We start from the raw sequence: 16,886 nt of genomic DNA, 5'->3' as shown, positions 1-16,886 counted from the left end.
CAAAAATTATCTTCGACAACCGCTACATAAACACAGCCTAACACAAAATTTGACAATTTCCCATTTAGCCTCATATGAATTTCATAAATAAATGCACCTTTCCCTAGTCCAATAATTCGGTCCCATTTCTAGATTATTATATTTATAAACTATTTATGCGTAATGCTTTTGTCGTTAGATAAGATTAGCTATCGGATTTAATGGAATTTACCCGACTAATTCAGACTAAAAATCGAGTCATTGAGAGAACACCTGAAATTGTGAAGTGGATGTCATAAACTAAAGTGCTTATTTTTTTTGGTTTTTGCAGATTTAATCGATGTCAAAAAGTTATTAATAATTGATGAATTTAATGGATTTATCTTTAGCTATCATAAATTGAAAATCGGGGATAATCTCTTAGATGAAATCGGAATAAATTTGATGTGAAAATTTTTAAGCAATGGAAAAATAAAATTACGGTTTATTCCATTAAATTATTAAAAGAGGTCATGCTAAAACCCATTTAAATGTATTTTATACAATATTTGTATACCCTCCAACATAGTATGGAGGGTATGTTTGTTTGGTTTTTTCGTTTGTAACTCATCGAAATAATCATTTCCGACCCTATAAAGTATATGTATTCTTATTGGCTAACCAAAATCCACTAAAAATTATAAATATAGGTCACCTTTTTCTGGTAGCCCCCATATAAGGGTACCTCCAATCTTGCAACCGAATCCGCTGGAATTTGGAACATTGGGTACTTATAAGGTACCAAATATCTCCACTATAAATATCGGCCCACATTTTCTGGTAGCTCCCCTATAACGGTACCCCCAATTTACGGTCTTTTGGGGATTTTAAGCGCGTTTTTCAAACGAATACGCTGAAATTTGGTACAATGGATGATTATTGGGTACACAATTTCTCCACTAAAAATTAATAATATAGGTAAATTTTTTTTGGGCAGCCCCCATATAAGGGTATCCCAAATTTTTGGGATATTTTGTAGTCGCATATGATAACAAATCTCCCTACAAAAAATGATTATTATTCGCCCCCTTTTAGAGGTAGTTCCCATATAAACACCTTTTTTAATATTAAAATAAATACCTGATTAGTTCCGTGTGTTGGGGTTGCCCCCATTTAGGCATATTCGATCATAGTATGGGGGATATTCATTACTCGAAATAGTCAGCCAGTATGGAATTGTAAGGCAATTTAGCTATCGGTTGTAATCATTCCGCTTTCTAAGGATATCGTGATTAAAAAAACTAGAATCTGATGATAATGAAATATATCGGCCCGGATTTAGGAATCTCACCCATAAAATTCTATTTCCTGAAGGAAAAAATTGAGATACAAAACTAAAATATTGGGTTCGAAATTGACATACATCGGTCACTAATTAGTCCAAGAATTATTAATATTGGTCCACGTTTCGGTGTAGCGCCGAACAGAGCGATACCACAGATTATTTGGCATTTTGGAGATGTCGGGTCCGCATTTCAACCTACTTACTTACTTAGCTGGCTTGTGGCAGAACTTTCGTTTCATAAGCCGAGCTTAAAAAAGATTTGCAGCCGCGTCGTTCTTTTGCGCAGTTTTTCCAGTTTGGAAGATCATATTCAGCAATTTTGTCTTCCACTTGATCTTTCTATCGGATTCGTGGTCTTCCCTTTCAGCGTGAACCACCACTTGGCTCTCTTTTATATGCCCTTTGTGCTGGGGCATCCTCATCCATTCTCACGACATGACCTAGCCAACGTAGTAGCAGCAGCTTGAAACGTTTGACAATGCCGATGTCCCAGAATAGATGGTACAACTCATGATTCATTCGACAGCGATATTCACCGTCAACGCAGATCGTCTCATAGATCTTTCGGAGAAATTTTCTCACAAAGATCTGCCTCATGTGCTTGCGAAAGTACCCATGCTTCAGATCTATATACCAGCACTGGTAGTATCAGCGTCTTTTAGAGTTTCTAAACTGCTTACTTAGACCATAGTAGCATCTGTTGGCCAACACTTTTCTTCTCTGAATTTAATAAATGATGTCATTAGTATTTTTATGGCGATACCAAGGTATATAAAATCTTTGACAACCTTGAAGCTGTAGTTCTCAAGTTCCACAGTTGGCCCGAGTCTACTGGACGTCTTGCGCGTTGATATCATCAGCTTGGTATTTTCGCCATTTGCTGTCAGTCCCAATTTGGCAGACTCCATCTCAATTTCTTCAAAGGTGGCTGTTACCGTTCGCAATGTTCGACCCATTATGTCGATATCGTCGAGTACCATATGCTGTTTGGTGTACAGAGTGCCATTTCTGTTCACATTTGCATCTCGCATGACTTTTTCCAGCAGGATGTTAAAAAATCAAACGACAGACCTTGTCTGAATCCTAGTTCGGTATACAAAGGCTCGGAAAGGTTCTTCTGCTGGCCTTGTGCCTGCATTTCCGTATTAATTTTGCAAGAATGTCGAACGCAGACATGGCTTTAAACACCTCTAAATGGATTGGGATGTCGAATGCGGTTTTATAGTCGACGAATAGGTGAAATGTGTCGATGTGTTGTTCGTGGGTCTTTTCCAGGAGTTGGCGCAGAGTGAAAATCTGATCAATGGTGGATTTGCCAGGTCTGAAGCCACATTGGTATAGTCCAATAATGTCATTGACTATTGGCTTCAGTTGTTCACACAGAAGACTGGATAGTACTTTATAGGCGATGGGAAGGATACTTATTCCTCTATAGTTGGTACATAACGTCTTGTCTCCTTTTTTGTGCATGGAATACATAATGCTAAGGTTCCAATCATTGGTCATGCATTCCTCTAGGCAAATTGTATTAATCAACTGTTGCTCCGGACCAGCATCTGACTACCAGTCTTTAATAGTTCGGCTGGTAACCCATCGGCACCTGTTGCTTTATTCTTCAGCCGATTGATTACTATTCTGAAGGCATCTTGGCTAGGTGGTATACCGTCATCACTTATTGGTTCTGGGTATCTTCTTCACGCCCACTATTTGAAACTAGAAGCTTTTCAAAATGCTCCTTCCAGATCCTCAACACGCTGTCTGTATCTGTTACCAGTTTTCACCTGGTTGATGTATTAGTCATATTCTACTAATGCCCAATCTATAATGTCATCAACATCCACCAACATATTATTAGGCGTTATTTTGACTTTCCCTGTTTATATGTATTCAGACCATAAATAAATATTCCACAGTGTAACCTCTTATTGCACCCCAATTAATACCCAAAATCTACATCATTATTGTTTACATAATCTATCAAAAAAAGAAGGAATTCAAATGAACGAAACAATTTGCGGAATATATTTAAGTGTCAATTTATGATGTGAATCGTATGAACGTCAAAATTTATTATTGTTGCTATAAAAATTGAAATTGCTAATTGAAATTTATGAAATCATTCTTAAAAAGTTTTCAACGAAATTTATTGCATCATTTTTGTGCAATATTGTAAGAGATTATTAAACAATATTTTATGGATATAATCTTTATCAGCTACGTGGGGTGGGTATTAAAGGTGTTCCATTGTAACACATAAAAATATTGAAAATATAAATCCCAATTTATATATTGACAAACGATAAGATTAGATTCAAACTTTGTATGAACTATTTCTATCAGGAGTATTGTAACTACGGAGCAATAAAATGTTACAGTCAAACTGACAAACTATTTGTCTAACGCGATAAAAAATAATTCATATTTCAATTTGTAATTTATTACAAAGAATAATAGGGTCTGAGTCATATATTTCAGATGAACCGATACAAACAATAATCTTATCATTTCCAAAGGGACTTAGGCACTTCTACAAATATATATTTTTAGGAATACACAATTTTTTAAAGGCGCGGTATTAAAAAAATAATTTTTGGGCCTATAAAAGGCGCGGTATTAAAAAAATAATTTTTGGGGATTATAAAAGGCGCGGTATTAAAAAATAGGCCACGAAAGAATATTTTTTCGAGGCCTATAAATAGGCGTGGATTTTATAAAGAATATTTTTTCGAGGCCTATAAATAGGCGTGGATTTTATAAAGAATATTTTTTCGAGGCCTATAAATAGGCGTGGATTTTATAAAGAATATTTTTTCGAGGCCTATAAATAGGCGTGGATTTTATAAAGAATATTTTTTCGAGGCCTATAAATAGGGGTGGATTTTATAAAGAATATTTTTTCGAGGCCTATAAATAGGCGTGGATTTTATAATAAATATTTTTTCGAGGCCTATAAATAGGCGTGGATTCTTTAAAGAATATTTTTTCGTGGCCTATATAGGCGTGGATTCTTTATAGAATATTTTTTCGTGGCCTATAATAGGCTTGGATTCTTTATAGAATATTTTTTCGTGGCCTATAATAGGCGTGGATTCTTTAAAGAATATTTTTTCGTGGCCTATAATAGGCGTGGATTCTTTAAAGAATATTTTTTCGTGGCCTATAATAGGCGTGGATTCTTTAAATAATAATTTTTCGTGGCCTATAATAGGCGTGGATTCTTTAAAGAATATTTTTTCGTGGCCTATAATAGGCGTGGATTCTTTAAATAATAATTTTTCGTGGCCTATAATAAGCGTGGATTCTTTAAATAATAATTTTTCGTGGCCTATAATAGGCGTGGATTCTTTAAAGAATATTTTTTCGTGGCCTATAATTTTTAAAGAATATTTTTTCGTGGCCTATAATAGGCGTGGATTCTTTAAATAATAATTTTTCGTGGCCTATAATAGGCGTGGATTCTTTAACGAATATTTTTTCGTGGCCTATAATAGGCGTGGATTCTTTAAATAATAATTTTTCGTGGCCTATAATAGGCGTGGATTCTTTAAAGAATATTTTTTCGTGGCCTATAATAGGCGTGGATTCTTTAAATAATAATTTTTCGTGGCCTATAATAGGCGTGGATTATTTAAAGAATATTTTTTCGTGGCCTATAATAGGCGTGGATTCTTTAAAGAATATTTTTTCGAGGCCCATAAATAGACCTGGATTATTTTTAAAAAAAAAAATTTCGTGGCCTATAATAGGCGTGTATTCTTTAAAGAATATTTTTTCGTGGCCTATAATAGGCGTGGATTTTATAAAGAATATTTTTTCGATGTCTATAAATATTTTCGAAGGGGTTACTATCAAACGGGGCTCCACTTTCTAACTTTGTTGAAAAAACAAACAACAGTTTATAATAAAACTTTATTGGAAATTTATAAAATCTGAGTCATCTATTTGTTTTACTTCCCTGCTCATATATAATGATTTCTAAGAATTTCTAATGCCGCCAGTCAATAGTTGGCTGTAAAACACTACAAAATAAATATCAGTACGATAGAATAAATGAAAAGTTGTAACCTGTTATCTTGTGCAAATAAAAAAACACAATAAATAAACATCCACTATTTTATCAGCGTCACTCTATATATATATATATATGTCGGTAAATAGTACAAAAAGAATCGATAAATGTTTTCAAAATATTAACGCCCAGTTGTAACTTGGAAATTTATTTCAAAACGCCTGAACACAGTTTATACACAAATAAATAGGGAATTGGTAAATAGATCGAAATGGATACCCTACACTATCAAGAGAAATATATTGTCTGGGATGTGAGGATTAAATCGGACAAAACCTATGCAGAAGAGCTATAAAAAGAGGAAGGGATAGTATGTGATAGCTTTATAAACATTTTTTTTTCGGAAAAAACCTTCGAAAACTAAAATCTGTTGCTTAAGACCTCGATCATGTTTACCTTTATTTCTCAGTCGATTCTGTAGGGTATTGAAATACACTAAGTACTGAGGCCCACATTGCTTGAAGTCACTCCACGTTGTTTTGTTTTTTATCTTGACAATTGTTAAAGTTTCAAACAAATATTGACTTGTGTCGTAAATGTAGAATAACTTTAAGGCAGTCGTATTTAATAATAATAACGTCGATGGGAGGTGGTGATGTTGATGAAATGTTGTCACATATACGCATACTTACCTTTTAGACGCTATCGTTTACGTGCCGTCAGCATTTTTTATCAAGAGTGCCGGGCGTTACTGCATTCCCCCACCAACCAGTCAGTAATTCCCAGCTGATGAATATTTTGATCTGAAAATATTATGACATATGAAAGAATTAGAGGGGGTCGAATATTATTTACAAAAATTATAAAATAATATTTATTGTGTGGAAAACAATTTTTTATATTAGGTACATCGGAAGAGAAAAAACCAACTCTAAAATTCTGCCTGCACCACCCAATTTTGTAAGACGTACGATCATGTGTTGTGTTTTGCAAAGAGACTTCAACAGATTTTTTTTTCCAAAATGAAATTAACATTGTTCGATGATTTTTCACAACTTTCGATAATAGTGCATCGGCAAACTTAAATCTTTGTACGATGATAAAGCACTATACAATACATACATCGCTGGCTTGTGACAGAGCGTTTGTTCCATAAGCCGAGCTTAAAAAAGATTTCCAGACGCGTCGGTCTTGTGTGCAGCTCATTTGAAATACCATGTTCGAGATGTTGTCTTCCACTTGATCTTTCCTTCGGATTCGTGGCCTTCCCCTTCTGCGTGAAACATCACTTGGCTCGCTTTTATACGCTTTCTATGCTGGGGCATCTTCATCCATTCTCACAACAAGACCAAGCCAACGTAGTCGCGGCAGTCCGATCCGTCTGACTATGTCATTGTCCGAGAATAGTTGCTAAAGTTTATGGTTCGTTCGACGGCGATATTTACCTCGAAGCAGATCGGCCCATCTAGAGAATTTTTCTCTCAACAATTCCAAGAGCCGCCCCATCCGCTTTCGCAAGTACCCATACTTCAGAATCATACAACAGCTCGGGTAGCATCATCGTCTTGTAGAGTGTGAATTTGGTCTGGCGAGAGGTGGCCTTGCTTTTGAATTGCTTACTCAGACCATAGTAGCATACATTGGTCAAAATTATTCTTCTCCAGATTTCAAAGCTGATGTTATTAGATTTGTATAGGTATATAAAACCATTCACTGTCTCGAAGCTGTAGTTTTTAAGGCCTTCTCGCCATTTACTGCCAGACCCACTTTGGCAAATTCCGTCCCATTTTGTTCAATGGTGGCCGTTACCGCTCTCAATGGTTGACCCATTATGTCGACATATTTTGTTTGGTGTACAGAGTGTAATTTCTGTTGACATTTGCATCTCGTATAGCCTATTCCAGCAGGATATTAAAAAGTTCATACGACAAACTGTCACCTTGTCTGAATCTTCAGTCGGTATTGAAGGGCTCCGAGAGCTCCTTTCCGACTTTACTGGTGAAACTTGTGCCAGTTAAAATTATCTTCTAGTCGTATTAATTTCGTAGGAATGCCGAACACAGACATGGCTTTAAACACCTCTGAGCGGTTTGGGCTGTGGAATGCGGCTTTGTAGTCGACAAAAAGGTGGAATGTGACGATGTGTGTTTTCAGGGGTCCTTTGGAGAATTTGGCGCAGTGTGAAAAAGAAGTTCAATACGTATTTTAATAAAAGGCCACTAAGATTTCTTATTAGGTCTTGTTATGCCCAGAACAAAATAATTCGTATATTATATTATGAATAGTGTTCAGAAAGTGTCGGCAATTTCGGGATTTCTGCATTCTGTATTGTTTTAATTTTTCCATTTTCATTTTTTTCCTTTCTTCTTATTTACTTACATTGTCGTGTTTTGCATCATTAGACCAATTTAAACAGTCGGTTGGGCTTGTTTTTCGTATCAACACTTGTTTACTAGATGTATTTATTATTTATATCGACATAATTTGGAAAATACATACGCGAATTTTGTAACACAGAAGTGGGTAAAAGCGTCTGAAATATAGAAGCAATGGAATGCAAACTAGTCACAAGCGTGTGAGTGGAATGTCGGCGGTTGTTAGCAACAGAAACAGTGGTCAGATACACGGTTACAAAAATAATGGAGAAAGATACCAAAACAAAACCTAGCCGCACAATGAATGGTGGTTGTGTGTGTGTGTGAGAGAGAGAGGAAAATGTAGAGTAGTAGACGGAAGTAGGAAAATATTTGTGATATTAATGAAATGATTAAACTTTTGGAAAAAATAATGGGTTTATCGCGATTATAAGGATTTTCACTTATATTCAAAGCGAGGTGCATTTTTTTAATATGGAAAAAGTAAATTTAAATGAAATTTTGAAAATATTCATTAAAAATGTTTTTCTGTGTATTAGGCATTTTCTCCAGTGTTTCTCATTAAAATCCCAATAGGTCTTTTGGTAAGTGAATAATAAGTCTTCTTATTGAATATCGATAGCTACTCTAAGTCTAATATATATTTTCACAGAAGTTCAATAGATTGTCGTATAGAATACCCAAACAGTTATCTCACATAAGACCGTTATATTTTCGCATTGAAGTCCAATAGATATTTAAATACCTTTCATCACAGGGGCTCAAAAACATTAGCAAAATTTTCATTATATAACATTATATTGAAGCTACTATGTGTCATAGTTCCACATTTGGGAGGACCTAAGAATTATAATAAAATTTTTCTGCGAGGGGTTTTTTCATTGTAGAAACCTAAATACCAAATTGTAGTTACTTTGATTGTAAATTGTGGAAGGACCTTCAAAATACTTTAAGAAACATAAATATTAAATTACGTAAACGTAGATTTGAAAATGCGGTCAGGTTGGTTACTATGTCAGAAAATGGACCTATATTGAAATTTGCTTCCAGAAGGTATTTTATCTTCTGAAAACCCGAAATTGCTAATGATAGAAACATTGGTCAGAAAATTCAGCAAGGAAATGGGAAAAGACTGTTTAAGGAGAATACGTCGAAACATGAGAATTTACTTTCAAAGGGCCCGAATTACAGTCACTTCGATTGGATTATTCGGTTTAACTTAAAAAATGGGACTTTAACGTTATATGAGACCCACTTGTAACTTTTAATAGTTTTGTCGACCCACCTTTATATTTTGTTTGTACATACATGTAAGAGGTTTGTTTAAAAGGGGCGTAATTATATTAACATTAGCAAATGGATAATGTCAACCAACGCCAACTACAAACAATGCAATTATAATTAGTCATATCGTAGTCATTCGGAACAATAAGGAAAAATATCAACCCACAATACATAATGTAAATATGTACATACGAGCAATGCCAGGGAAAACACGTGAATAATATTGATCCATATCATTTGGGTGGTTATTAACAAATACTTTGTAAAGGGAGTACATTTTGGAAAGGAATTGAATTTATGTAAAAATATACAATGCGAAAAATATTTAAAACATCTAAAATCTTTGAAATGTGTCAAATTGGACGAATCTAAGTAAAAATAAATACAAAAGGTCGTTAAGTTCTGGCGGAACCCTTCAAAGTAGAGCGTTCAAAATAGTTAAAATCGATCGGGAAACTTATATGTGTGCCCGGAGTTTTTCCGCCTGAGAAAATGAATTACCATTTACTTCGTATGGAACCCCGTATGGAACCTTCAATATAACGAAAATATGTCGGGACATTTATAGAGAGGCCACAAAGTGTTCAAAATGACACATTGCTCCCACTTCTGGTCATTTTAGTGACCTTTAGAGTGATAAATCTAAACTCTTTTGATCGTATGTACATATTTACATTCGTGAGCATTACTAGAGATATGATGATTGGTATACTAAATGTCTAGAGCGAATAAATACTCTCTCAACATTATTGCGTAAAATAGATTTTTTTTGAAATCATAACTCTAGCTTGAATTTACCTCTAATTCCTATATAAATATCTACAACGTGCTGATTTATTAACCTAGTAAATCTCTCCCCATCTATAGATAATAAACAAAAACACACAAAAAAGTACACTACTGATAACAGAACACCTGCTTATCTAACCCTTGTATTTTATCTCCAGACTTTGAGATATGGGAAAAAATGCTGTATATAAATCTGACAACAATTACTGGTTCCGATAATAAAGTTTAATATCGTTCGTTTATATATATATATATATATATATATATATGTGAATTATATTCGTCATATCACATTGGTTTTGCTTATGTCAATCAACGAATAAATAGCTAAACAAAAAATGCCATTATATAAATAACTAAAACTAAGTACGTGAGTACTTATGTATGTATCCTGGCTACTGTAATTTATCACAATATCTTTTGGTAATCAGACAGTTTGGACGATGAACTTCCAGACGGACAAGCAGACAGACATGGTATAACATGGCGTATAAATGCACGAAAGTAATAAACATTATGCGATAAAGATAGGCGATAATAAAGAATGTTATTAAAACAATACGAGTGACATAGTGTTACAAAAATTTTGCGTGTTCACGAAATGAAATGTGGAAAAGAAAAAGGGGTTAAATCAGGATTTCGTTCATGATTTTGAATGAAAGTAAATTAAGATTGTATAAACGCAAATGAGGATAACAATGGCGAACAATTATTATCCGAAAAATCCATTTAAAATCAGTAAGGAAAGGTCAAAAATCGTACAGTGCCGACTAAATGATACACTACACCGTTTTGGATATATGTACAGGATGAGATAAAAAACTGCAACAAAGTCAAACGCCATAATTTTTTTTTAATTTTATTGAACGAAAGCAAAAAATGTCAGAAAAAGTATCAAATTTTAGAATAAGTTTAGATTTGTTCGAATTGGTCACCTTTGGCACGAATTATGGCCTTCAAACGGACAATGAAACCGTCGCTGCCCGAATATTGCTCTGCGGTATTTTGACCCATTCCCGGCGAAGCGCTTGCTTGAGGTGATCGACACTTTGGTATTGTTTTAACGCCAACCTTGCCAGACACAATAGTCCAACGGATTGGTATCCGGAGATTTTGGTGGCCATTGTGCCCTGGAAATGAAGGGAGGAATCTCATTTTGTAACCATTCTTGGGTGGCGCGTGCTGAGTGCGATGTGGCTGAGTCCTGTTAGAATGTCCAAGGTCTGCGGCCAAAATGTTTGCTTGCCCAAGGTTTTAAAACACACTCCAGAATATTTTTACGATAATATTCGGCATTTATTCTGATGCCACGATCGATTACTACGAGCGGAGAGCGACCATCACCATGGCCGGCGCTTGAGTTCTGGTGGCCAACCGGAGGTGCACATTTTCAGCTGCACTCTTTGGCAAGTAAACACGATCATTTAAGTAGGCCACACACCTCAAACATGTGCGTTCGATCGGTGTGAAGCTCCTAGCCCACACACGTCAAACGGATCCATTAAACTTCATTTCATATTTATTTTTGAAGCGTGAAGATGGACCGCGATAGTGATGACGGAAAAAAGATGAAATATTTTTATTTAATATAAATGTATTAAATACTTTTACTTTATTCCGGGAAAAAAACATTTTTATTTGGCACACAGTAGAATATGTGTAAAAATATCGAAAAATCTTCCAAATACATATGTATTGCATTTGTCCGCTGATCCGCACTCCACGAAATTTCTCAACAAATGAGAAAATATCCACACACCAGGCCACAGACGTCAAACATGTGCGCGTCGCACAACGAAAAATTAAAAAATTTTAATTTCTTTCGATCGGTGTGCGCACCGGCAAATCGGTGTGAACACCGTACCACACACGTCAAACATTGCTTCGATTCACACCGATCGAACGCACATGTTTAACGTGTGTGGGCCACTTTAGTTTGTTTACAAACAACTGGACAACAAATGTTTTCTCATCGGAGAAAAGTAAATTCGGCAGTTCACCACTCTATTGTCTATTTTCCTTCAGTTGCGGTGTAAGTTCTTGCTCTTTTTGAAATTTCAATGGCTTTACCCCGAGTTCATTTTTTAATATTTATCGCATGGAATATTGCGATATGTTCAGGTCACGAGCGATATGTTCGGCCACTGAGACGCGGGTTTTTTATACCCTACACAACTATGTTGTCAGGATTATAGCTTTGTGCAACCCCAAAAGTTTGTAACGACGCGAAATATTGGTCCTAGACCCTCCTTCAAGTATACCGATCGTCATATCTCGACTAGCTGAGTCGATATAGACATGTGTGTCCGACCGTCCATCCGCATTCCATTATAATTTGTAAACACGATTCAGGCCACAGTTATGGACCAATCTTCACGAAATGTTGCATATAGGATGGGTTCTGCCCAATGAAGACCCCTATTGTTTTTGGTAAAGATCGGTTAATATTTAGGGGATGAAATGGACCAAATACTTTATTTTTGTCCGTTTTCTGGTCGCTCCAGAGGCTCGAACATCGAAATTTTACATAGAGAAGGGGATCGGACCAATGAATAAGCATGCCTGTTTTGATAAAGATCGGTCAATATTTAGCGCGTCAAATGGACCCTGACTTTTGTGTGAGAAATGACAAAATTTGTATTATATGGCGTATATATTTACTCCTGATGGACATAGACCCGAGAAGTTGATAATATATCCAAGAGGAGAGGTTGGCCTTTAAATTGATACCAATTATATTATCGTATGTACTAGGATGTGGGAGTTACACGAACATTTTTGCAGGTGCTTACGTATTCGGATATTATTTAGTAAACCATTATAACACTGGAGGGCGGACATATAACCCTGATTGCCTTGATATGTTCCATGAGGTTCCAGTTATGGTCAAGGGCAACGTCTATAATTTTCGGTGATGATCAGGTAATAATTTTGGGATGAAATGGACTGAAAACTTATTTTTTTGTGTTTTTTGAGTCGATCTATAGGCCACAATTATAAGCCGAACATTACAACGCAATCCACTGTGAGGGAATCTGGACAGGTGATTAGAATTACTGTACTGAATATTAGTAATATGATCTCTAGCCGGACAAGATGGTGCAAATATCACAAAATATTTCCCAAGCTAGAATGTAGAGCCACACAAAGTTAGTTATCGTGGAAGTTGTGTAGGGTATCATATGGTCGGTCCCGTCCGATTATACTGCTCCGCTCACTGGTTATCAAGTCGCTTCTTTCTATTTCGAACCATTTCTGCTGATTTTAATGTTTTCTTCCGTCCACTTCCTTGACGTCGGGCAACGCTACCAGTATCGCGGAAACAAGCAAAGCGATGAGGCTGTAATTTGACATTGGCATCTCTAGTGAAAATTTTCGATATATGCCCATATTTTGATATAGCCTACTTATAATAAGTCCGCACCAATTTTGGCTATTTTTCTGGTCCTAGCAAACATGTCTAATCGAAATTGCTGTAATTCTGGGTTTTAGAATATATCTTCGAAAACACTTTCAATTTGGGTCCATATTTAAAGGTGAAGGTCACAAACGATTTTCAATATAATTTTAATATATCCTCCATTAAATGGTGATGTCCCATTTTAGGTATTTTACAATTTTTGGTGCATTTTCTAACTGAAGAGATTTTAAGTTTGATATTCGGAATTTTTGCTGGGGAAACACATAAATGCTGACAAAGACTACACATAACGGTCCTTTCCTATTTTAGGGATTTTTGATGGCCCTGTGAAGACATTCCAACAGCGAAAAAATTTCCCATATAGGTCCATATTTTGACGTATACCAATAATAAAGGTACAGTCCCATTTAGATATTTAGATTGTCCTAGGAGACAAGTTACTTTAATTGTCCCATTCTGACTTATTGATGGGTAGGTAGACTTATTTGAACATATCCAACAAAGGCCATAGCTGACATAGCTCCCATATAAAGGCCACTGTTGAGCGCATTTCCAGACTGAAGGGGTTGCATTTCGACTTCATGATGAGTAAATAACTTATAACAGACATAGCTTATAAAAAAGGTCGAGTACCCATGTTTCCCACCGAAGTGACTGTAAATTGGCACTCCAGGTTACTGATTGGCACGAAATATCTTCTATGGTCATATTTTGGCATATCATTTTTATAAACATCCCGAAACATTGGTTCTAGAGCAACTTTTTAGTATACCGATCGTCATATTTTGACTAGCTAAGTCGATCTAGACATGTGCGTCCGTCCGTCTGCCCATTATAATTTGTATGCTATGTACCAATCGTCACGAACCGATCGTCATATTTTGACTAGCTAAGTCGATCTAGACTTGTGCGTCCGTCCGTCTGCCCATTATTATTTGTATGCTATGTACCAATCGTCACGAACCGATCGTCATATTTTGACTAGCTAAGTCGATCTAGACATGTGCGTCCGTCCGTCTGCCCATTATAATTTGTATGCTATGTACCAATCGTCACGAATGTAGGTTCGGTGTGACCCGTACATCACGAAATTTTACATGTAAAAAAAAGAATCTGATCAAGGAACATGGCTCTATTCATGATAATCGGTCAATATTTAGCGGATTAAATAGATCCTGACTTTTGTGTAAAAATGGCAAAATGTGCATTCTATGGAGTATATATTTACTCCTGAAAGACATAGATTGGAGAAATAGACAGTACATCCAAGATGACTGATTGGCCTTTAAATGGATACCTATTATATTATTGATTGTACTCGAATGTGTGAGAGTTAAACGTAAATATTTACACGGCTTACCTATTCTAATATTGTTAGTATTAGCATTAACACACTAGAGGGCGTGGATCGCAATGCCATTTTAAATAAGGTTCCGATTATAGTCAATGACGACGCCTATATTCGTCGGTAGTGGTCTAATTATATTTAGAAGATAACTTAAAACTTTATTTTTGTTTGTTTTAATGTCGCTCCATAGAGCCAAAATTATAAGCCGAACATAGCAACTTTTATACAAGGAATGCGAGCTGATCAACTAATTGGAATGACTGTTTTGATAATTGTTGGTCAATAATAAGCAGTTCGAATGATCCAAGACTTTTGTGTGTATCGCCTTATGGCCTAAATGTTGCAAATATCGTGAAACATTCCCCAGGCTCGGGATATAGATCCTCAGAATCGAGTTCGAGTTCGTCAAGGGAGCGGGAGAATTCGGACGACATCTAGAGACTATCAAAAAGTTAATTGTGTATAAGGTAGTATGAGCTTGTTGGTGTAGTCGATTTCTACTAATACATTTAAATATTCCAAGGAGTATAAGTATCATGCAAGGACAGCGTAATTGCCGACCGAATTCGTAGGGGCGATGTCCGAAACACCAACCTCCATTCGTGATTGACTAATTTCAGAAAGTTGAGTCAGATTATATCAAACATATACAACCGATGTAGGCTGAGGGTTTGTGATTGTGGTTATTGAATGCAATTACACATAATTAAATATTTGGTTTGAGATTTGCCTTTCGATATAATCGAATATATTAATTTTTGATGTAGGTTGTTACCATGCCACACCACCCTATTATACATAATTTAGGTTCAACTGCACTCTCCGTCATTATCTATGTTATTTAATGATAAGCTGATTTATTGGACTAGTTAGCTTTCTGTCAATAGATAATACAACATTAATACCAAAAAAATATGATAAGAAAACACCTGCAAGAAAGAATTATTTCTATATATGACTGCAACTATAAAAAATAAAAACTATAAATTTTTTCCCATTCACTTAATAAGCGTTATAATTAAAATGAAATTAATTAAAGAAAAATATGCTACAGTTTTTACTAAATTGGCTTCACTTCTTTCTATAAAATAATATTATTTTATGATAAAGCATAACTATATTTTTATAAAAAAATTATATATTAATATTAAATGTCATTCAATTTATTATTTGTTTTCTTATAGGATACTACTAAAAGCTGGCTATCATTATATAGTTCCGCATAGATCTCACAATCGTCATCACCATCACAAATAATAAAATAATACAAAATGTGCCTTTCAACGCCTACTACAACAACAACAGATACCTCTAATGGTGCAACATGTTCGGAATCTAGTCAATGTCCAAATGCAACAACAACATGTAACCTTAAACCAAATACAACAACACCCACACAATTAGATTGTAATGGTAATGAAAAATCGAATGGCAGTATTATTACGCATCGCAAGACAGCATCGGTGGCCATCACAGATAAGGACGGCTCATTGGGTTACGATGAAGAGAATGCTGTCTACAAAGAAATAAAACCAGAAACCAAAGATACCACACCAGTTGAAGAAGAGTATATACCAAAGATAAGATGGCCCGATTTGGGTGCACAAGTATTTTTACACTCGTCGGCGGTATATGGTTTATATTTGTTATTCTCAGCGAAATTATATACAATTGCATGGTGTAAGTATGGATTGATGATAACTATGTCCATTTAAGGGTTTTTTGATTAGTAGAGAGATTTCTTGAAATTGAACTAGTTTCTTTTTGTTCAATAGTTCATGGGTGCACAGCAGTTCAATACAGACGTGCCATAACTAAATTCTTATTCTACTTTTTCTTTTAAAAATGTGTGTCATTTGTGAACATTCTTGGAAGAGTTTATTTAAATTTATAATGAATTAATTCCCTTTTTTGAATTTGAAAAAATTGTGAAAAATGTTTAATTTTCACACTTTGGAGTTTTTCAATAAAAGAAAGAGACAAAAAATGTTACATGAACTGATGAGGAGGTGTATGAGCGAAAAAAGAATGACAGGAGCAATAGTAATGAGAAAAATTGACGATTGGATTGACGATTGATTGTTTCTGGTTTGGAATAGTTCTTTTGAACTAGTTCGTTCCGGAACGACACGAATATATTGGCAAGACCACACCTGTAAAATAAGATGAATCAAAGAAGCCTATTTCAAATGGATATTTTTGCGCCTTAATTTGATCTCATGAACAAACCAGTGAGCGTAGTAGTATAGTCGGACGGGGCCGACCATATGATACCCTACACAACTACCACGGAACTCTAACTTTCTGCGGTACTATATTCTGAAACTGGGCAATATTTCGTTATATTTCCATCCTCT

At 35.4% G+C, this 16,886-nt stretch overlaps 1 long non-coding RNA gene across 1 annotated transcript; it reads right to left on the bottom strand.

Moving 5' to 3' along the window:
• Positions 1 to 10,603: 10,603 nt before the first annotated feature.
• Positions 10,604 to 11,180, bottom strand: LOC133335407 (uncharacterized). The gene is made up of 2 exons (XR_009754526.1): positions 10,832 to 11,180; positions 10,604 to 10,739 (listed from the first exon to the last, which is right to left on the bottom strand). It is a non-coding gene; the product is annotated as an uncharacterized LOC133335407 (long non-coding RNA).
• Positions 11,181 to 16,886: the final 5,706 nt, after the last annotated feature.

This window comes from Musca vetustissima, unplaced genomic scaffold (genome assembly GCF_032173495.1).
Source record: "Musca vetustissima isolate MV318-11 ecotype Yass unplaced genomic scaffold, APGP_CSIRO_Mvet_v1 utg3279, whole genome shotgun sequence".
Taxonomy (NCBI): domain Eukaryota; kingdom Metazoa; phylum Arthropoda; class Insecta; order Diptera; family Muscidae; genus Musca; species Musca vetustissima.
The sequence above is the reverse complement of the archived record's forward strand: the minus strand, read 5'-3'. Positions and strand labels throughout refer to the sequence as shown.